This window comes from Anomaloglossus baeobatrachus, chromosome 2 (genome assembly GCF_048569485.1).
Source record: "Anomaloglossus baeobatrachus isolate aAnoBae1 chromosome 2, aAnoBae1.hap1, whole genome shotgun sequence".
In the NCBI taxonomy this organism is placed as follows: Eukaryota; Metazoa; Chordata; class Amphibia; order Anura; family Aromobatidae; genus Anomaloglossus; species Anomaloglossus baeobatrachus.
The window spans coordinates 92542550-92565640 of record NC_134354.1 but is presented as its reverse complement, the minus strand read 5'-3'; the positions used below and the strand labels follow the sequence as shown (position 1 = coordinate 92565640).

At 47.6% G+C, this 23091-nt stretch overlaps 1 protein-coding gene and 1 non-coding gene across 2 annotated transcripts in view; one reads left to right on the top strand and one right to left on the bottom strand.

Moving 5' to 3' along the window:
• GRPR (gastrin releasing peptide receptor) overlaps nucleotides 1-23091 on the bottom strand; it is a 179773-nt gene that overhangs the window by 140951 nt on the left and 15731 nt on the right. The window lies entirely within an intron of this gene.
• On the top strand, nucleotides 16247-16375 carry LOC142292845 (small nucleolar RNA SNORA35). The gene has a single exon (XR_012750863.1). It is a non-coding gene; the product is annotated as a small nucleolar RNA SNORA35 (small nucleolar RNA).

The following is a 23091-nucleotide window of genomic DNA, read 5'->3' as shown; positions in this document are numbered from 1 at the left end:
TGCAGCGGTGAAAGAGTTAAAGACACTGCAAGACACTTCATTATAGGCAGCGGGCACCCCCAGAATAGAGAAGACAGAAGAAAGAAGACCCCGCAGTCATACTCACCAGACGCCGACCGGGAGCAGGTGAGCGCATCGAGGTCCTGCAGCGGCAGAACACACACACACGCACACACATAAGAACAGACACACACACATCAGATCACACTCACTCACTCTCACACACCTCACACACACATCAGATTGCATCCACACACTCACAACATCCAGTGATATCGCTTACTTCTCGGCAGCGATACTGTGCGTGCAGTGACCTTCCAGGACCTGCCGGATGATCACATGGCCGGAAGCATGTGGTATCTCCGGATGTTGTGATTGTGTGAGCGCGTATGTGCGATATCGTCAGTGTGTGTGTGCGTGTATGCGATCGGGTGTGTGTGTGCGTGTATGCGATCGGGTGTGTGTGCGTGTATGCGATCGGGTGTGTGTGCGTGTATGCAATCGGGTGTGTGTGCGTGTGTTCTGATGTGTGAGAGTATGCGATCGGATCTGTGAGTGTCGGCAGAAGGCAGAGGAGCACGGCATGCAGCACAGCTGCTGGGACCGCCCACCAGAGGGCACAGGGAGAAGTGGGGTGTGAATGTATGCGATCAGATGTGTGCGTGTATACTGTCTGATGTGTGACTGTGGAGCACGATGGGGCGTGCGCAGCATGGGGGATGGAGCACGATGGGGGTTGTGCAGCATGAGGGATGGAGCACGATGGGGGGTGCGCAGCATGGGGGATGGAGCACGATGGGGGGTGCGCAGCATGGGGGATGGAGCACGATGGGGGGTGTGCAGCATGGGGGATGGAGCACGATGGGGGGTGCGCAGCATGGGGGATGGAGCACGATGGGGGGTGCGCAGCATGGGGGACGGAGCACGATGGGGAGTGCACAGCATGGGGGATGGAGCACGATGGGGAGTGTGCAGCATGGGGGATGGAGCACGATGGGGAGTGCGCAGCATGGGGGATGGAGCACAATGGGGGTGCGCAGCATGGGGATGGAGTACGATGGGGGGTGCGCAGCATGGGGGATGGAGCACGATGAGGGTGCGCAGCATGGGGGATGGAGCACGATGGGGGGTGCGCAGCATGGGGGATGGAGCACGATGGGGAGTGCGCAGCATGGGGGATGGAGCACGATGGGGGTGTGCAGCATGGGGGATGGAGCACGATGGGGGTGCGCAGTATGGGGGATGGAGCACGATGGGGGGTGCGCAGCATGGGGGATGGAGCACGATGGGGGGTGCGCAGCATGGGGGATGGAGCACGATGGGGGTGCCCACCTCCCCCCAAAACACACACACACCGCCACACGCGCACCGCACAACACACCACACACACACTGGGAACCACAAACACCGGCCTACACAGACACCCACACACAGACAACGCCGCACACACACAACACCCAACACACAAACACCGCGGCATACACAAATATACGCACATACCGTGCAACACACACACTGCACAAAACATACCTCCCCAAAACACACACACGCACTCCACACCCCCACAAACCGCGCAACACACACAGCACCACACACACAGAACGCTGTAGACAAACAGCGCTCCACAAACAACGCAACACACATACAACACCGCTCTCACACACGCCCCCACCCAGACAACACCCAGAACATTTACAGTGCCCTACACAAACACTGGCAACTACACACAACAACATCGATATATATAACAAAAAACATACATTAACTACACAATAAATTCTAGAATACCCGATGCGTTAGAATCGGGCCACCTTCTAGTCTTATATATGCGTCCTACTATGTGCTGTCTGTCCAAACATGTAGAGCTACAACAGCTCATGGTCATGCATACATAGCTCCATTCAAGAGGGGGAACTATGAGTATAATTTATAACTAAATTCACTTATCTATCATTGAATATACTGTTGACACAACAGGGACTTTCAGATGCTCGTTTCTGTGAAAGTAAACATTTCCCTCCCTGTTTGTTTTATCACAGGAGCAATTGTTTTTGCCATGTCACTAGCCATGTGCCCTTATCATAAATCATGTCATTGATAATACAAACTTAGGGTGAGAACGCACTTTGCGTTTTTACCTGCGTTTCCGCAGCGTTTTGAGCAGCAGTGTTTTTGTGCCAAAATTCATGCGTTTTGGTTTTCCATGATAGTCAATGGAAATGATTTCTTGACCGCACTTTGCGTTTTGAAACGCTGTGTTTAATTTGCATATTTTGTAGCAAAAACCATGCGTTCAAAGAAGCAGCATGTCAATTGTTTTTGCTATTTTGGGTGCGTTTTGCTAACATTGAAGTCAATGAGAAATGGCAAAAACCAAGATTTCTGCAAATTCCTGCGTTTTACCTGCTTTTTCAGTGCAGAAAACATGCGTTCTGGACTACCAAAACGCATGCTTTTTGGACATCGAAATAATGGTTTGATATGTCCCTTTACACACACACAAAATCCGACAATTAAATTTATGAAAAAAATGCATTTATTGCTATATTTCCGATAAAATGTTTATTACCGCTATAATTTTATGAATTATATCTATTTTTATTATTTTTCCCAATAATAGTTTTTTTCCTTTTTTTTTTAACTTTTTTCATTCTTTTTGACTGTTTAAACTTTATTAGGCAGTGTCTTGATGTTCAAAACGCATCTGTCAAAACGCAGGTGAAAACGCATGTAAAAAGCACCGAAAACGCATCTAAAACGCGGTAAATACGCATGCGTTTTCAGCGCTAAAGTTCAGAAAAAGGCAACTTTGGTCAAATCAATTAAGCCCAAAACGTGCGTTTTGAACTGCAAGTAGGTGAACGCAAAGTGCGTTCTCAGCCTAAGGCAGGATATACAAGGAAGCTCGTACAGCACTGACTTGATTTATGATGAGCAGGGTCATTAGTATATTCACTTATTCTTCTTCCCCTGGCCAGGAGCTCTGTATATGTGACTATGTGCTCCTGCAGCTCCACATGGTCAGACACGGCAATTACACAGCACAGAGCAGGGACAAATATATAAGATTATCTCCGCACAGGAACATTTTTTTAACACATCCAATTGTGGAATTTATTATTATTCTACAATCAATTGATTAAAATGTATTTTGATGGTGGGACAACCCCTTTAATTTCACTTGTTGCTCTCTATTGCAGGTGAACACCAAACTGTAAAGTACCAATTATAGTAACGAGAGAAATAATCAAGAGTTGCCCAGTATGAAGAATTGACAAATAATCAAGAAATGCCCAATAATTTTAGATTTCAAAACACAATCTTCTATTTCATAAACTAACTTTGCATCCTATATAAATATCTACATTGTCATATGTTGTCATTAACCTCAGTGATTGTATTACTGTTTTTTCAAGAACTGTACAAATTTAGGAAAAAAATGTTTGCTTTCTTCCAGAAACAGCGCCACATCTATCCATGCCTGTTTCTAGTGCTCTTGAATGGATTGCAATAAGAGTTACAACTAGAGATGAGCGGGCCTATGGACGTTCTGTTCAGCGGGTTCATCCGGACTTTAAATAAAAGGGATACTTAGCAGATATGTACCATAGGGACTCCACCTGCTCATTCACCTTGCTGCCTACACAGCCCACAGCCTAGTAGCATTACAAGTTCCATCCATGCCTGGGAACCAGAAGGCAAGTCTATGCAAATGGTCCTATTGTAAACCATTCACCAACAGGTAGTCCATGACATACTTCATCTCAAGTACAAATTTCAGGTCTTTTCCACATTACCTTGGTCCCATTAAACTCATTGTGCATCCCCTGTGTGCCTCTTCTCCAGCAGCGCACCCTGCACTCAGTCATCACTGCAGGGAACACACACAACCTATCACCAGTTCCTGCAGCTACAAAGCATTTATCTCATTCAATTTATTCATCTCATTTAACTATTGTAATCCCAGTCCATTCTTACTTACTGTCTTATATTTTTTTCGCCCCCCCCAAAAAAGCACCAGGGCTTATTTTTGGAGGAGGTCTTATTCTTGGAGAAACATGGTTGGGGGTAAGTTTACCCCCCAAAAAAGCAGATCCCCCAACTTCCCTGGAGACTCATACTTACCAGACCCGGACGTCTGCGTGGCTCCCAGGTCCTCTTGTGGTCTCCGGTGGGTGCTGCACGCCGTCCTCCCCTGCTGCTGGCTGACACACATGCTGACACACACGCTGACACACACGCTGAAACACACACTGACACACACGCTGATACACGCTGACACACAAGCTGACACACATGCTGACACACACGCTGACACACATGCTAATACACACACTGATACACACGCTGACACACATGGTGACACACGCTGACACACATACTGATACACGCTGACACACACGCTGACACACATGCTAATACACACACTGATACACACGCTGACACACATGCTGACACACGCTGACACACATGCTGATACACACTGACACACACGCTGACACACATGCTAATACACACACTGATACACACGCTGACACACATGCTGACACACACGCTGACACACGCTGACACACATGCTGACACACATGCTGATACACACGCTGACACACATGCTGATACACACGCTGGCACACGCTGACACACATGCTGACACACACGCTGGTACACATGCTGATACACATGCTGACACACACGCTGACATACACGCTGATACACACGCTGACACACATGTTGATACACACGCTGACACACATGCTGATACACACGCTGACATACATGCTGATACACACGCTGACACATGCTGATACACACGCTGACACACATGCTGACACACACGCTGATACACACGCTGACACACACGCTGACACACACGCTGACACACATGCTGATAGACACGCTGACACACATGCTGATACACAAGCTGACACACATGCTGATACACACGCTGACACACATGCTGATACACATGCTGACACCCATGCTGATACACATGCTGACACACATGCTGATACACATGCTGACACACATGCTGACACATGCTGATACACATGCTAACACACATACTGACACACATACTGACACACACACACACACAGCAAATTGCATGAGACTTATCCTGTTGTACAGATCTCTCTCTTTTGAGTGACTAGGGTAAATGGAAGATATCAATATGTCCTGCTTTTTTTGTTGCTACAACTTCATTGAAGTTCATTGGTAATTTTAGTTCAAATTGGTTTAACCCCCCCCCCATCCCAAAAAAAATCAATTTTGATAGCAATCTTTGTCTCCAAGCAAAATGCTCTGCAGAAATACAATTTTCTGGATGAGATGTACCTATGGGGAATAAAGTTACCTATTACTTTTTACAGCTGAGGAAAGATAATCTGTCTGAAAGCTCAGTATCTTAAATCATATAATATATAACATCTCCTGCAGAACTATAGTGATGATAAACTCCAGTTCACGCAGGTTTGTACTGGAGCGGTATAAATGGAATTTCACGCTGGGTTAAAGTCAATACTTAAAAAGGTTACATAAAAGTATAATGATATGAACATGACTGCTTCACTATGGGGGAAGTACATAGGCAAAAACATCAAAGGAGCGGGGGCGATTCTTTTAAGGACAAACCAATATTTACATTTCAAATTGTTGGATAAATCCATTTTTAGACAGTGACAAGGATAGTGAATGTGAGATAAACTGTGTTCAAGCTCTTAGTCCCGGATGGAATGAGCCTGACATTTTAGTTAATGGTGTTCAGAACAAATTAAGACATGAAGAATGAATATTGTGGTCACATCTGTCTCTGGTTATAACCCCAACACCTGTTTTCATCAGAAATTACCATGAAAACTCATTTTCTATGACTTACATACAGATGGATCACAGTTTAATTTGACATTTAACTATTCAAATTAACAGCATGTGTCATTAAATGTATAAAAAAGAGTTTGTTACATTTGTATACTATTACATTAAATATTTATTAAAATGTTTGCAATCTGTCCTTGATGTTTTACTACGCAATGGCATCTCTATTCAATTCAAATCAGGTCTTGAGTCTAAGGGGTACTTTGCACGTTGCGACATCGCTACTGCGATGTCGTCGGGGTCAAATCGAAAGTGATCACATCCGGCGCCAGTAACGACGTTGCAACGTGTAAAGCCTAGATGCACCGATAAACGATCACAAAAGCGTCGTAAATCGGTGATCTGTATAGTGTCGGTCATTTTCATAATTTCGCTGCAGCGACAGGTACGATGTGGTTCCTCGTTCCTGCGGCAGCACACATCGCTGTGTATGAAGCCGCAGGAGCGAGGAACATCTCCTTACCTGCCTCCAGCAGCTATGCGGAAGGAAGGAGGTGGGCGGGATGTTTACATCACGCTCATCTCCACCCCTCCGCTTCTATTGGCCGCCTGCCGTGTGATGTCGCTGTGACGCCGCACGACCCGCCCCCTTAGGAAGGAGGCGGGTCGCCGGCCAGAGCGACGCCGCAGGGCAGGTAAGTGCATTTGAAGCTGCCGTAGCGATAATGTTCGCTACGGCAGCTATCACAAGATATCGCATGTGCGACGGGGGCAGGTACTATCGCGCTCGGCATCGCTACCATCGGCTAGCAATGTCGCAGCGTGCAAAGTATCCCTAAGGCCTTGTGCACAAACTGCATTCCTCTCCCCGATCAGTGGTCCCATCAGGGCTTTCGTCTGAACGCCCGCTAAATGGGATACGGGCTTATGCGCCGACGGAGTCATCGTGTGCTATGTCGTGCACCATTTACCAGAGTATACACTTACGGGAGGCAGACCCCCAGGCACAGTCTACTATGTCTGAGTGTCCGCCTCCAATAGGCGTATGCCCCTGAAAATGGTGCGCGATAGAGCACACGGTGACTCCATCTGTACCATTATAGTCAGTGGCCCTGTTGGCGCATACATCCGAATCCCATTTTGCAGGAGGGGTTCAGATGGGAAGTCTTGACGTGACCACACTGAATGAGGGACAAAACACAATGTGAAAGTACCCTAAGGATATGTCTGCACGCTGTTTTTCTGTACCAAAAAACGCACCTTGTGGCAGAAAAACAAGTGCATGTTTGGTGTGTTTTTGCACTTTTTTAGGGAAATCTATGGTTGGAAGGGCTAAAAAATGCAGGAAAAAAATGCACCAACAATTAACATGCAGCAGGTTTGATTTGCACCCAAAACTGCACGGAAAAGAGAAGTTTGAAATGTCATTAGTCCACAAACGAATAATCCTCATTCAATTCAACAGGACCACCCACCCTTCTAGGCGAAGTTGAAGACAACATATGAACAGGAGCGCATTCGTGGACCATGTGGGCAGTGATAGCCCTCATAACACATCAACCTTCACAAAATACAGTAGTAATTTATAAATTTTAATGTTTAGACAGATTATTTTTTTGCCTCATCTTATGTATAATAATCTAAAGTTAAGGGTTAATTGTAGAGGAAATGCATGTTTGTAAATACTATTTTAATGTACTTGGCCATAATGACTAAACTATAAAAATACATGTAACAGAACCTGTTTTGGGATAGACTAGGAGTCTTGATAGTGTACATCATTGACTAACTACTCTGCAAACTGTCATCTAGTCCTAATTTTATAATACTACCATCTCAAGTTAAAATAAAAATTATTAACTTAAAAATGACCTGTTAATTGCCAAAAATAAGTAATTATTTTATCTAATGTAAATGTAGCTGTTCTGATTCTGGAAATGTTTTTCTTTTGTTCCTGCGCTTTTTCAATCCTGAGATATGGCCTCCTCTTCCCTATATGTAAATCTAGACTTCTTAGCCAACAGGGCGTGATGCTCATGATGATCAAATACCTCAAATATTCGGCTTCACGAATATTTGCCGAATAGGTTGCCGCTATTTGACTATTCACGAATATTCGATGCGCTATGTAAGTCTATGGAAGACACGAATAACAACCATTCGGAACTATTCGGGCTTCCCATAGACTTACATTGCGCATCGAATATTCGCATACCGGCGACCTATTCGTCGGATATTCGCGAAGCCGAATATTTGAGGTATTCGATCATCCCTATTGAAGACCATTCTCCCTTAGTTAACAAGACTGTCTTACATATAGGGAAGAAGAGACTATATCTCAGAAATGGAGAAGCGCAGAAACAAGAAAAAAGATATGCAAATTCAGGGCGTCTAGAGCAGTTTAAAAAACTATTTATGGCAAGTCACCGGACCTCTTTAAATATGTGATTCAAGTAGGCAAGCAAGTAAAAATAATGCTAGTAACTTGGCCACTCCTTTTTCTTTTTCCAGGTGAGTAGCAAAGTCTCAAGATAGATTCAAGTTTAAAATAGCAGGCAATATTATAGATATAATTAAAGATACAGTCATGGCCGAAAGTGTTGGCATCCCAGAAATTATATTTCTCCCAAAAAGTCATTGTAACTACACGTTTATTTTCTATTTGTCTATTGGATCATCACAAAAAAAAAATATTTGCACATAAATTGAACATACATTTCACACAAACCCCAAAAATGGGGTGGAGAAATTTGTTGGCCCTTTCAACTTAATATTTGGTTGCACACCCTTTTCTAATAAATAACTGATATCTATCGATTCCTATAACCAGCAACAAGTTTCTTCCACCTCTCACCTGGAATTTTGGACTTTTCTTTTGCAAACTGATCCAGGTCTCTCATATCTGATGGCGCCTTCTCCCAACAGAAAGTTTAAGATCTCTCCACAGGTGTTGAATAGTATTTAGATCCACATTCATTGCTGTCACTTCAGAACTCTCCAGTTCTTCGTTTCCTTCCATTTCTGGGGGCTTCTTAAAGTATGTTTGGGGTCATTTTCCTGCTGGAAGACCCATGACCTAGAACACAAACTCAGCTTTCTGACACTGGGCACTACATTGCGATCAAAAATCCTTTGATAATCTTCAGATTTCAGGATGCATTGCATACAGTCGAGGCACCCAGTGCCAGAGGTAGCAAAACAACCCCGAAACATCATAGCACACCCACTATGTTTGTCTGTAGGTACTGTTTTGTTTTCTTTGTAGACTTCATTCCATATTCAGTAAAGAGTTAAGTAGAATGATGAGCTTTACCAAAAAGCTCTATCTTGGTCTCATCTGTCCACAAGACGCTTTCCCAGAAGGATTTTGGCTTACTCACACACATTTTGGCAAACTGCAGTCTAGTATTTTTATGTCTCTCTGTCAGCAGTGGAGTCCTCCTGGGTCTCCTGCCATAGTGTTTCATTTAATTCAAATGTCAATTGACAGTGGCGTAAGTAGAGTTTGATGGGTGCCGTTGCAAAATTTGGACCTGGGCTCCCATACTCCGACACTTGAGGTACGGGATAATGATACTGATACTCGAGGTATCGGATAATTACACTGACACTCAGGGTACGAGATAATGACACCGACACTCGGCTCTTTCTCTCACCACCTAGCTTTCCCATGCTCTGAAATCCCTGTCTATCAGCACCCAGCTTTCCTATGTTCTGATATCCATCTTGTCCTCGGAATCCTGCTTTCCCATGCTTTGCTATACATCTTTCCCTCAGCACCCAACTTCCCCATGCTCTGCTGTACATCTTTCCCTCATCATGCAGCTTACCCATGCTCTGCTATACATCTTTACTTCGGCACCCAACTTTCCTTTGATATAAGATCATGGAAAAGCTGGATGCTGAGGGAAAGATGTTTAGCAGAGCATGGAAAAGCTGGAAGCTGAGGGAAATAGCCTTGTTCACACAGCTTTCCCATCCCATGCTTGAATCTTTGTCCCCCATGCTTGTATATATGTCCCCATCCTGGTACATATGATCCTCATCAAAACACACATTTTAAAAAAAATGTAACAACTATACTCACCTTCCCTCTGCTGCCCCAATGTTCTCTTCTGATACAGTTTTTTTTTACAGTACGTCTATGAACGTACAGGGAGATTAGTTACAGTGCCATGGGTTTTAAACTTCTTGATTATGTTGCGCACTGTGGAGAAAGGAACATCAAGATCTCTGGAGATGGGCTTGTAACCTTAAGATTGTCGATATTTTTCAACAATTTTGGTTTTCAAGTCCTTAGATAGTTCTTTTCTCCTTTTCTGTTCTCCATGCTTAATGTGGCTCACACAGACATACAATGCAAAGATTGTGTTAACTTCTCCACTTTTTATCTGGTTTCCGGTGTGATTTTCATATTGCACACTCCTGTTATTTGCCACAAGTGAGTTTGTATGAGCATCACATACTAGAAATAAAGTTATTTAACCACAATTTTGGAAAGGTGCTAATAATTTTATCCAACCCCTTTTTTGGGTTTTTGTGTGAATTTATGTATAATTTGGCTTTTTTTATTCAATAGTTTGTGTGTTTGTGTTGTTGTTCCAATACACAGAATGAAAATAAACATGTGTATGAAAAAACATGCATAATTGCAATAATTTTCTGAGAGAAATACACGATTTGCTGGAACAATTTCAAGGGTGCCAACACTTTCGGCCATACATATACACACATACATGTTATAGTTAGGTCCAGAAATATTTTGACAGTGACAAAAGGTTTGACAGTTTAACTGTTTATATAACTGTATTTTGAAAATGTTTTTCTAATCAATATGGGCTTAAAGTGCAGACTCTCAGCTTTAATTTTGCAGTATTAACATCCTAGTTGAAATAGTGGTTTATGAATTACAGCTCTTTAATCTGTAGCTGCCTCTTTTTTTCTCAAGGGAGCAAAAGTAAGCTGACAATTATCTTAAAAGGTCTTCATTCCACTATCACTTAAACAGGTAAAAGGTCTGGAGCTGACTACAGGTGAGGTATTTTTATTTGGAAGCTGTTTCTGTGAACCCACAACATACACTCAAAGGAACTCTCAAGGGAAGAAAAACAAATTATCATTAGGATGAAAAAGAAGAAATCTATCAGACATTGCAGAAATTTTAGGAGTGCCCAAATCAACAGTTAGGTACATGCTGCCAAAAAAAGAGAGCACTGGTGAGCTAACACAACAATGAAGGATGATCGCATAATCCTTTCCACTGTGAAGAAAAACCCCTTTACAACAGCCACCCAAGTAATAAAAACCGTCCAGGAAGGAGGTGTTTCAGTATATAAGTCTACAATAAAGTGAAGACTTCAGGAGAGCAAATACAGAGGGCCCACCACAAGGTACAAACCAGTAATCAGCTTTCAAAATAGAAATACCACATTAGATTGCATCTAAACATCTAAAGAATCCAGTCCAATTCTTGAAAAGCTTTATGTGAACAGATGAAGCTAAGAACAACCTGTATGAGAATGTTGGTAAGAATAAAGTATGGAGAAGGCATGGACTGGCTCATGATCTAACCACAGCACATCCTCTGTAACAGATGGTGGAGGCAGTGTGATGGCCGGGCACGCATGACTTCCAACGGCCCTGGGTCAGTAGTGTTTATTGATGATGTGACTGAAGACAGAAGGAGGCGGATGAATTCTGAAGTGTACAGGGTGATACTATCTGCTCAGATTACACCAATTGCAGCAAGGTTGTTTGTACGATGCTTTAGGCTATGCGCACACGCTGCGTTTTTTTGACGCTGCGTTTTTGTGCGTTTTTGGCCGCTAAAAACGCACAAAAACGCACCTGCGTCGAAAAAACGCGGCAAAAAACGCACGCGTTTTGCCGCGATTTGGTGCGTTTTTTTGCTGCGTTTTGCTGCGTTTTTGCTCACTGCGTCCTTATGCGTTTTTTATCAGTGAACAAAAAAAAAAGGTCTGATGTCATTTCCTTCTTCAATGTGTTCTTCATTCTCCACTAGTGTGTGCAGAAGAGCAGACAGCTGCAGAACTACAAGGCTCAGCATCCTCGATCCAATAGTGTATGCAGGACAGCAGACAGCAGCTGTCGAACTACAAGGCTCAGCATCCTCCATCCAATAGTGTATGCAGGAGAGCAGACAGCAGCTGTCGAACTACAAGGCTCAGCATCCTCCTTCCAGGACTGTATGCAGGATTTCTTTGCCCCCCCAAAAAAAAAAATGACGTGGGCTTCGCCATATTTTTGTATGCTAGCTGGGTACAGCAGGCAGGTACGGGCTGCCCCCAACCCCCAGCTGCCTATTTGTACCCGGCTGGGAACCAAAAATATAGGGAAGCCCTTTTTTTTTAAATTATTTCATGAATTTCATGAAATAATTTAAAAAAAAAAAATGACGTGAGCTTCGCCCCATTTTTGAGTCCAGCCGGGTACAACTAGGCAGCTGGGGATTGGAATCCACAGTGCAGGGTGCCCATGCTTTCTGGGCACCCCCGCTGTGAATTGCAGTCCCGCAGCCACCCCAGAAAATGGCGCTTTCATAGAAGCGCCATCTTCTGGCGCTGTATCCAACTCTTCCGGCTGCCCTGATGCCGGGTGGCTAGCCAGGTAATAATGGAGTTAGGGCTAGCTGTATATTATCAGCTAGCCCTAAGCCCGAAATTCATGGTGTCACGCCAATATTAGACATGGCCACCATGAATTTCTAGTAAAGATAAAAAAAAAACACAACACAGAAAAATATTTTTATTAGAAATAAAACACAACACAATTAGTGACTCCATCTTTATTGAAATAAACCCCCCTCCGCAGTAATCCTGGGTCAGGGTCCCGCGCCGTCCAATCAGGATCCAATATCATCTGATCGGTTTGCTGGAAAGCATACCGATCAGATGATCTGTCAGGTTCAAGGATGTGAATCCCATCATACATCAGCTGATTGTATAAAAGCCGATTATACAATCAGCAGATGCATCAGTAGAAAAAAAAAAAAATAATACTCACTTATGTGCTGAATTACCGGCAGCTCCCGGAGCGATGGGGCGGGAGTCTGATCCTGTCCGATCGCTGCAGCAGCTGCCGGTAATCAGGGATGAAGTCTCCTGACGCATCCGCTGATACCGGCTGGGCGCCCGCGTCAGCCCGAGACTCGATCAGCTGATGCGTCAGGTGACTGCATCAGGTGATCCATCGCCAGGTGATCCATCGCCAGGTCCTGCAAGCAAGGTCCTGCCCCGGGGAGACTGCACACAGCCGGAGCGGGAGCGGTGACAGGATCTGGGAGCGGGCATGGCACCGCGAGGCTGCAGAGTATAACTTTTTTTTTTTTTATTCTACTGTTAACTTTTGTTTTCGCAGCCGCTTCCACCTCCTGCCTGTACATGGCGCCGCACGGCAGCAGACATGCACAGGACGGGAGGTGGACGCAGCGGTGACGGTACCGGGAGGATTCATGCTTCTGTCTATACTGACAGAAGGAATCCTCTTCCTGTACACGTCACTTTACTACCCACCTCCTGCGCTTATAGCTGCGTTTTTGGTCTTAGAAACGCACCAAAACGCAGCTATTTGCGTTTCTCATTGCGTCTTTCAACATCCCATTGAACTCAATGGATGAAAAGCGCAGTGAAAAACGCGGGAATAATTGACATGCTGCGTTTTTGTGGTCACCACAAAAACGCAGCTGAAAAAAAACACTGTGTGGGGACAGCAAAAATGAAAACTCATAGACTTTGCTGGGGAAGCAAAGTCATGCAGTTTTGAGGCCAAAAACGCACCCGAAAAACGCGCAAAAACGCCGAGAAAAACGCACCGTGTGCACATAGCCTTATAGTACAGATGGACAATCAACCAAAACATACTGCGAAAGCAACCCATGAGGTTTTTTAAGGCAAATAAGTGGAATATTCTTCAATTGCCAAGTAAATCACCAGATCTCAACCCCATCAAGCTGTATTTCCCATACCTAACACAAAACTAAAGGCAAAAAAAAGCACAAACAAACAACAACTGTAGTCGGCAGCAGTAAAGTCTGGAAAACCATCACAAAAGAGGAAACCCAGCATTTGTTAACGCCCATGGCTTCCAGACTTCAGGCAGCCATTGCCTATAAAGAGTTCTCTACAAAGTATTAAAGAGAACATTTCATTTATGGTAAAATTAATTTGTCCAATTACTTTTGAGCCCCTGAAATGAAGAGGCTTTGAAGAAAAATAGTTGTAATTCCTAAATGTGTCACAAGATATATTTGTTCAACCCTTTTAATCAAACCTGAAAGTGTCCACTTCAATTGCATCTCAGGTGTTTGATTTTAAATAAAAAATAGTGACATGCAGAACCCAAATCACAAAGATTCGGTCACTGTCCAAATATTACTAGACCTAACTTGTATGTACATGCACCCTCAAAATAGAGGAATTTAGATGGCGAATTTACTGCGGACAATATCAAGTTTAAAGAGTAACCACAGTTTTAGGCCTCTTTCACACGTCCGTGTCTCCGGTACGTGTATGGTCAGTTTTCTCACGTACCAGAGACACGAACACACGTAGACCCATTAAAATCAATGGGTCTGCGTTCACGTGCGTATTCTGCCATGGACCGTGTGTACATGTGGCGCATACGTGTGCCCGTGTGCTCCACACGTAGACATGTCCACGTTTTCTCCGGCATCACGGGTGTCACACGGAACGCAAACGGGTCATGCGTAACACAAACGGACCACACGGATGTGTTCCGTGTGACACGCACCGTAGAAAAAACATGTGTGTGTGTATGCGAGAAAAAAAACAAAACTTTACTCACCTTCTCCAGCCCTCCTGTCTCTGCCGCTGCTGGTACTTGCTGCCGACCGCCGCTCATTATGCTAATTGAATATTCACTTCACTGCGGCAGGAAGCAGCAGCGGCAGGAAGCAGCAGCAGCGGGGAGTCGGCAGGACCGGAGACCGAAGATCAGCACAACGGACAGCAACCCCAGGGACAGGTGAGTAGAAAGTTCCCGTTCTCCGTGTGTTATCACCGAGGGCAATACGCACCTTTGACACGTCCGTGAAAAACGTGCGTGATTTTCACGGACGTGTAAAAGAGGCCTTAATGTTTATTTCATAAATCAATAATACACATGATAATAAGCAAGTCGTTATATATTTTATCAGACAAATTTATTTCTTACTCTGCCAGAATTGATCAGTTATTATCAAAACTCTCAATTTGGAGGTAAAATCTGTATTCAGTGAGGCCTTTCTCATTACTGAGATAGGAGTTGAAACTGATGAGATTCTGACTGTGCTCTCTTCCCATCAGCCACAGGGTGTTTTTAATTAGTGACAGATCCTATCTGCCCATGTATTTGCAGACTTTTAGTCCAGAAGTATGACACTAAGGGTACGCCCACACGAGCGTGAAAATCGGACGAGTGCAATGCGAGAAATTCTCGCATTGCACTCTGACCAATGTTAGGCAATGAGGGCGAGCTGTTGGTCAGCTTTTCTCGCATCCAGATTCTGGATGCGAGAAAAGCGGCAGCATGCTGCGATTGTCTGCGAGAGCCGTATCTCTCGCACCCATTCAAGTGAATGGATGCGAGAGATACATCGGACTGCACTCGGATGTTATCCCAGTGCAGTGCGATCTACGCACAGGCTGACAGTGGAGGAGATGGGGGGATTAACCCCTCCCTCTCCTCCGCAGCGCCTGCACTCAGCTTCACAGCTGTGACCCGATCGCAAGATCGGGTTACAGTCGCATGACACCCGGCTCACGCTCGCAGCAGAGCCTGAGCCGGGGGACATTAGCATATCGCATCCGATGCTCTCGCATCGGATGCCATACGCTCGTGTGAGTCCAGCCTAATACAGGGTCCCATCAAAGAATGGTCACCTTGCCGCAGTTGATGGGCCCACAAGAATTGGCCAATTTTTGTTCAAAGAACCTTAATTTTTCTAAGTATACTGTATTCTATATGGCATTAACACAGTTTAAATGTCATATATTCTATGTTTGTATATGTCTTGGCACTTACAGAGTGCTACTGTAACTTTTTGTATGTGTTTTGTGTAGTTATAGCACTTGGCACCCGTTTTCACATTTTATTTGGAGATGCAGTTTTTTGGTTTCTGATGAGATTCTATGTTCATAGAAAAGGGAGCGGGGAAGACCTCTGCCTCTAACTCCTCTCTCATCCCATCGAAAACAGAGAACTTAATTTCTCCCTCTTCTCCATTGTTTGGCTCGGCATATATATGACTGCACTCAGAGGACATCTGGGTGCAGTCCGATATTTTACACCCATTCCTAGACTTATATGTGTGAGCAAAATCCTAATTACTCTACCAATCGAAGCATGCCGCGAGTTTTTCTCATGCCATAGTATAACAATGGAGCAAGTGCTAGCTGATAAAACATCAGATAGCCCGCACTGCAGAGAGTCTCCTGGTCTTCTCCAATGACCCCGGGGTCTAATTTTGGTGCCAGAGTAACGTCTTTCTGCAGAATGGCCAGGCTCTGCTGTGACCCAGTCATTTCGATGGTCGGGTACATGGTTTCTCATCCTTGTGGCTGCAGATTCCAGCGGGGGTTGCGCCAGGACTAATGTGGTGATAACACCCACCTGTAACGCCATCTGGGCAGTCCCATGTAGCTTTTAGAAATAGTTGATATTTTAAGTGATTTCCTGCCACAATGCTCAGCAGCTGTGTTTTAATGGAGGGTCAGCACTAGATACATGGGGAAAGTGGATTAGATATAGTGGCTGAGCTGGTATCACACAGGATTAGATACACAGGGTTGGGCTTCTCTGTGGAGCAGTTATAATTGACCCCTTCAGTGCTGCCAGTTGTGGTGTCTGAGCGGTTATATATGATTAGGGGCTTTTGTCCCCTCACCCTGATTGCAGGGCGGCTGCCATATTCTCTGGGCTGTTGGCCCCAATACTGGCAGCAACTGATGTCCTATTAAATTCAGTCGCTGGATAATCAGACCATAATTATTATTAATAAAGGATTATATGGTTAAAAAAAAAAAAATCAGGTAGCACTTGTCCAATTTTTAGGGAAATGTGAGCGTACACTAATAAATAATTTCACTTATGGGTCATCTTTGGGCCATCATTTCTGCCTTTTTGTATTCAGAATAATTAGTTATAATAAATGGCCATAGAAAGAATCAACTCAACAATCTTGACTAGAAAATGTCATAATTATGTCGCGGGCGGAGGAGGGGACGCTGCGCTCACCCACTACTCGGGTCCGGCTGCTGCTGCTGCTCGGTGGTGGCTCGAGCGGTGGGCCGGATCCCGGGGACTCGAGCGGCATTCCTCGCCCGTGAGTGAAAGGGGGTGGTTTAGGTTTAGGGATATTGTCCGTGACGCCACCCACGGTTGTGGTGAGATTGGTGACACTACCGCTGCTCTGGACGGGGATCCCGGGAGCGATGACGGGGAGCAGCTTGGATGTTGGTTCTCCCCTCCGTGGGTAGGGGGTTGATTGTCCCGGGGCCCGGTGAGGGAGGTAGGGATGTAGGGCAGGCGGGTTACGGGGCCTGGTGACGTGCAGGTTCGCGGGGGCAGCGCTGTGCCGCATGGCACGGTGGTACTCACTCAGCCAATAATGAATGCAAAGTCTCCGGTAAAACAAATGGCTGGATGGACGGGTCCCACAGACGGCTGCGGTGTTTCTCCTCCCGGCAGGTTGATGGTGACTGCCTTTCCCTGCACCTTTGTTGTGTTACGGTTCCAATGGCTTCCCACCGGTAACCCGCTCCCCAGCTGGATGGAGGCTGAGGGAGCCCCTTTTGCCCGCAGGCTCTGGCCCTGGGAACTGTAGCCTTGGCGGTGACTGTGTTTCCCTCTACGGTTTGAGCGGTTGCCTTCAATCGGGTCTTGACTGCTGGCAAACCCCGGAGGTTCCCTTCGCTAACGGATTTGACAAATTTAACGGCGACTCCTAGCCTTGTCGGGGTCCATAAGCCCTGCCGGTTTGTGCTGGCTTCTCTTTACTCTCCAATCCGGTACCACCAGGCCACCGCCCGTCCACGGTCCATACGGTTTGCTCCAATTAGCCTCTCCTGCAGACGGTCACCACCGTCTGCCAACCTTGCTGTACCGTCTGGGCCACACACCTGGACCGCCTTCAGACTGCTCCTTTTCTACCTCACTCCTCTCACTTCAACTTCAAACTCTAATCTCCCTCCCTTTTCCCGCCTCCAGGACTGTGAACTCCTCGGTGGGCAGGACCAACCGCCTGGCCCACCCCCTGGTGTGGACATCAGCCCCTGGAGGAAGGCAACAAGGATTTTGTGTTTGGCTTCGGTGTGCCTAACCGGGGTGTGTTGGTGTAGTTCTGTGACGACCTGGCTTTTCCAGGGCGCCACATTCCTCCTTAGTAAAATGCAGACCATCCGCGGGCTGCCCGTCCATCACCGGTTTTATTTTAACTGTAAAAAGATAAAAAGCGGTAAACATGTAAACAAGCCTTTTTCAATCTTCCCACATCGGGAGGCACATTTCTTAAATGTTACTAAACGGTTGTCTTTATTAACGGTACGGCTTCCGCTCTTCTCCCACCCAAGCAACCTGGCCCTGATGCTGCCCCTAAGCAAATGGGCAGCACCCCTTGACCCCAGTCCAGCACCAAGTTGCCCGAACGGGTTCTGTCTCTTTCAGGGGACCCGCGTCCATGAAGACCCCTGAACCCCCGGAGGATCGCCAACGGTTACAGTAGTGGCGGGCCTGGGCCATCTCTTTCCTCCAGGCCCATCCTCCAAATCAGCCTCTCCGAAGGCGGTCACGGAATCAAGCCAACAACATTTTTATTTACATTCCACTAGTTCGTGGTTGCCCTGCAAGTTCTCGGGCTTGTCCGTAAGCAGTTCCTTACGCAAGGATACCGACAGTCCCCACGGGGGACAACAGTTGCCGGCAACGACCGGTTCAATCAAAATTGCAAATCAGGTAAGCTTTCGGTTAATCATTTTCACTTATCATTCTCAAACTTCCAAACGGTACTCTCATCACACAAAGCCCCCCCCCTCTAAAGAGTAGTTTCCCTGTACCTAACTTGGGGTCTACCTAGGTTGGGACGAGTTGACCTTCGGGGCCCGGTATCAGTGGTGACAGGCAATGGGGTAGGGGGAACAACCAGTTCCTCCTCCCTGCTATCATGTGGGGCAGGCGGAGGCATAGGGGAGCTGGGTACAGGTTCATCCCTGGGCACTGGCTCATGGTTGATCACTTCCATTACTTCCTCATCCACGGGTTGTGGGAACAGTATCACTGGAAGAATCACCGCGCCGTTCTGCGTAGGCCAGTCTGCCGGAAAATCACCCATCATGGTATGGATTACCTCCTTTTCTTTCTCCGCCGGTCTGGGAACTGGAGTTTCAGCCGCTACCCTCAACGCTGGTGGGCACCTCTTTAGATGGTCTCGGGAAACCGTGGCCAAAGTTCCTCCTTGGTCACGGCTGATCTGGTAAGCCTTCCCATTTTCCCATCCTGTGGGCTGTATTACATACGGGGTTTGTTCCCATTGATCATCCAGCTTGTGGGTCCTTCTTTTTCGCTTCAGCACTACATCTCCAGGCTGGAAAGGACCGGCAGACGCCTTCTTGTTGAAGCACTGCTCCTGTTGCCCCCGACTCCGGCACAAGTTCTTCTCAACAAATTCCTGGACCTGTCGGTACTGCACCCTCCGCCAAGTGTCCCATTCAGCTGTCGAAGGGAGCGCTTCCGGGGCTTCCAACCCCATTTCCAAATCCACTGGTAGCCAGCCGGGGCGAGCCCTCATCAGGTATGCTGGAGTGCATTTCGTCGAGCTGGAAGGGATGTTGTTATACATATCAACCAGGTCAGGTAGCTTCTCCGGCCACAAGTTCCGCTCTTCTAGCGGCAACGTCTTAAGGAGGCCCAGGACAAGGTGGTTCATCTTCTCGCACATGCCGTTGGTTTGGGCATGGTAAGGCGTGGTCCGGATTTTCTTGCAGCCGTATAACTGGCAGAATTCTTGGAATACTTCCGCTTCAAAGGCCGGACCTTGGTCGGTAAGCACCTTCTCAGGGTACCCATGTGGTCGGCAGAAATAAGCCTGGAACGCTCTAGCGGCGGTACGGCCGGTTAGGTCTTTGACTGGGACAACCACCATGAACCTTGAGTAATGGTCCACAATGGTTAGAGCGTAGGTGTAGCCACTTCGGCTGGGGGTGAGCTTTACATGGTCAAGGGCAACCAGCTCCAGCAGTTGATGCGTAATGATCGGGTGTAGGGGTGCCTTCTGGCTGGTCTCGTCTTTCCTTCTCAGCGCGCAAGGGCCATATTCTTGGCACCAGGCCTCCACAGATTCCCGCATTTCACTCCAATAGAACCGCTCTCTTAACAACATCTCCAGTTTCTTCCACCTGAAGTGCCCAGCACCATCATGGTATGCTTGCAGGACGGTGGGCACGTTAGCTTGGGGAATCACCAGCTGGCGGATCTTCTCATGGGTCTTCGGATTAATCAGCTCACGATACAACTTCCCCTAGTGTAGGTACAGCCGGGTCCGTTCTCGCCACAGGCGTTGGGCTTCCGCAGGGGCGGCAGGGTCTATCCCAGCAGCGCCCTGTTCCACCAGGGTCTTGACCAGGCGGACAGCAGGTGCCTGGTCCTGAGCTTCCTGCCACTCCTGACTGGGCAGCGGGTCCAGGTTCACCCGTTGTTGATGGAAATGCACCTTCTCGGTGGACGGCCGGTGAAATGCAGGCAACTCAATCTCTTTGAGGTCGTCATCCTCGGGCCCCTCTTCTGACAGGTGGGGCATCCGAGAGAGTGTATCGGCATTAACGTTGGCACGGCCGACCCTGTACTTGATTGTGAAATCGTAGTTGGCTAGCCTGGCCACCCACCGCTGCTCCAACGCGCCCAGCTTGGCTGTGTCCAGGTGGGTCAGCGGGTTATTGTCCGTGAAAGCGGTGAATTTAGCTGCTGCCAGGTAATGGCAGAACCGCTCGGTGATAGCCCACACCAGTGCCAGGAGCTCAAGCTTGAAAGAGCTGTAGTTCTCAGGGTTCCTCTCAGTCGGTCGGAGCTTTCAGCTAGCATAAGCAATCACCTTCTCCTTTCCGTCTTGGACCTGGGATAGGACCGCCCCCAAGCCCACATTGCTGGCATCGGTGTAGAGGATGAATGGGCGGTTGTAATCAGGGTATGCTAGGATTTCCTCTCCGGTCAGGGCCGCTCTCAGCTGACAGAAGGATGCCTCATGCCTTTCTTCCCACACCAGTGGGGCTCCTAGGGGTCTACCACCTTTGGTCTGTCCCACGAGGAGGTCCTGCATGGGGGCAGCCATCTTCGTGTACCCTTTGATGAAGCGGCGGTAATACCCACCAGGCCCAGGAACTGCCTCACTTCCCTCACCGTGGTCGGCCTCAGCCAGTCCTGGATGGCGGTGATTTTCTCGGGGTCGGGGGCGACACCCTCCGCACCCACCACATGTCCAAGGTACTGCACTTTGGGCTTCAGCAGATGACACTTGGAGGGCTTCAACTTCATCCCATACTTAGCAAGGGACGCGAACACCTTGGCTGGGTGCTCCAGGTGGGCTTCATACGTTTGTGAGTACACAATCACATCATCCAAGTACAGCAAGACGGTCTCGAAATTTAGGTGTCCCAGACAGCATTCCATCAGCCGTTGGAAGGTCCCGGGGGACATTGCACAGCCCGAACGGCATGCTGTTGAACTCGCAGAGTCCCATAGGAGTGGCGAATGCAGTCTTCTCTCGGTCTTCTGGCGCCACAGCCACCTGTCAGTACCCGCTGGTGAGGTCAAGGGTGGAAAAGTAGTTAGCGGTTCTCAGCGCAGCTAGGGACTCTTCAATGCGGGGCAGAGGGTAAGCGTCCTTATGCGTTATCTGGTTAATCTTACAGTAATCCACACACATCCGCATGGTGCCATCCTTCTTCTTAACCAGCACCAACGGGGCGGCCCAGGGAATACAACTGTCCCTAATAACCCCTGCCTCCTTTATGTTCCTCAACATGTCCTTGGCACATTGGTAGTGTGCAGGGGGAATAGGCCTGTACCTCTCTTTAATAGGGGGGTGTTCACCGGTGGAGATGTGGTGTTGGACCCCTTTCATCTGCCCAAAATCTATAGGATGTTTGCTAAAAACTCGCTCATACTCCCGTACCACCCGGTATACCCCTTCTTTGTGATGTGTAGGGGTATCGTCAGTGCCTACGTGTAGCTCTCGGCACCACTCGTCTAAATCCCCCTGGGATGGGTGAGTGCAGGCAGTCGGCGGTGAGATTGGGGGAACGGCCTCATGGATGGTGTGGGGATCTAGAGTGAGCAACTTGGCAAGGGTAGCGTACTGAGGAAGCCTGACCTCTTCCTCCCCGCATTTCAGCACCCTCACGGGCTCTCACCCATTCTTTACGTCTACCACCCCTCGGGCGGCCATTACTGTGGGCCAGTGTTCGGAGGGCATGGGCTCTATCAGGGCGGGGTAGTCACGCACCTGGGGCCCTACACCAAATCATCATCTTGCTCCTGGGAGGCACAATCAAAGGGGCTGCATCCATCACTATCACTCCTCCAATCTCCCCTCCTGTCGAGTTCACATGCTGGCGATACATCAGGGCCCGGATCTCACGCTGCACAGCTCTCTGTCGGCTCCCCGCCGATGTGGCGGCCAGCTGCTGCAGTAGGGTCAGCACGTCACTCATACAGTGCTCCATCACATTAGTCCCTAGCACTACCTTCGGGTTATGATCACTGGGTTCATTCATTATCACAATCATTCCCTGGTGTTGCAGTTCAGCTCGTCCCACGGTCTTGGCCACTTGTTTGTACCCTATTTGGGTCAATGGGAGTCCATCAGCGGCAATCAGTGTCATACTGGCGTCTGGGGGGGCTAGTTCGTCTTTTCCCCAATACCGCTGATACAGTGTGTATGGTATGGTGGTTACCTGTGATCCAATGTCCAGGAGAGCCATCAGTGGGATACCGTCCACTGCCACAGGGATGATGGGTCGGGCTCCGATGTACCGGTCCCGCCAGTCTGGGGGGCCATGTGGTTCTACTCCTGAGGATTGGCCCGTGGCCCCAGGGGTTGCTCGTTTAACGGACACCGTCGGGAGTAGTGGCCGGCCTTGCTGCACCTGTAACAAATCGGGGGTCCATACCGTGGGTCATTGGCCCTTCTCAGCTGCATCCAGGGGACATCCTCGGGGCTGTCGGCGAGCTGCATCTTCGCCGGGGGCTGGGACCTGGTCGGAGGCTGGA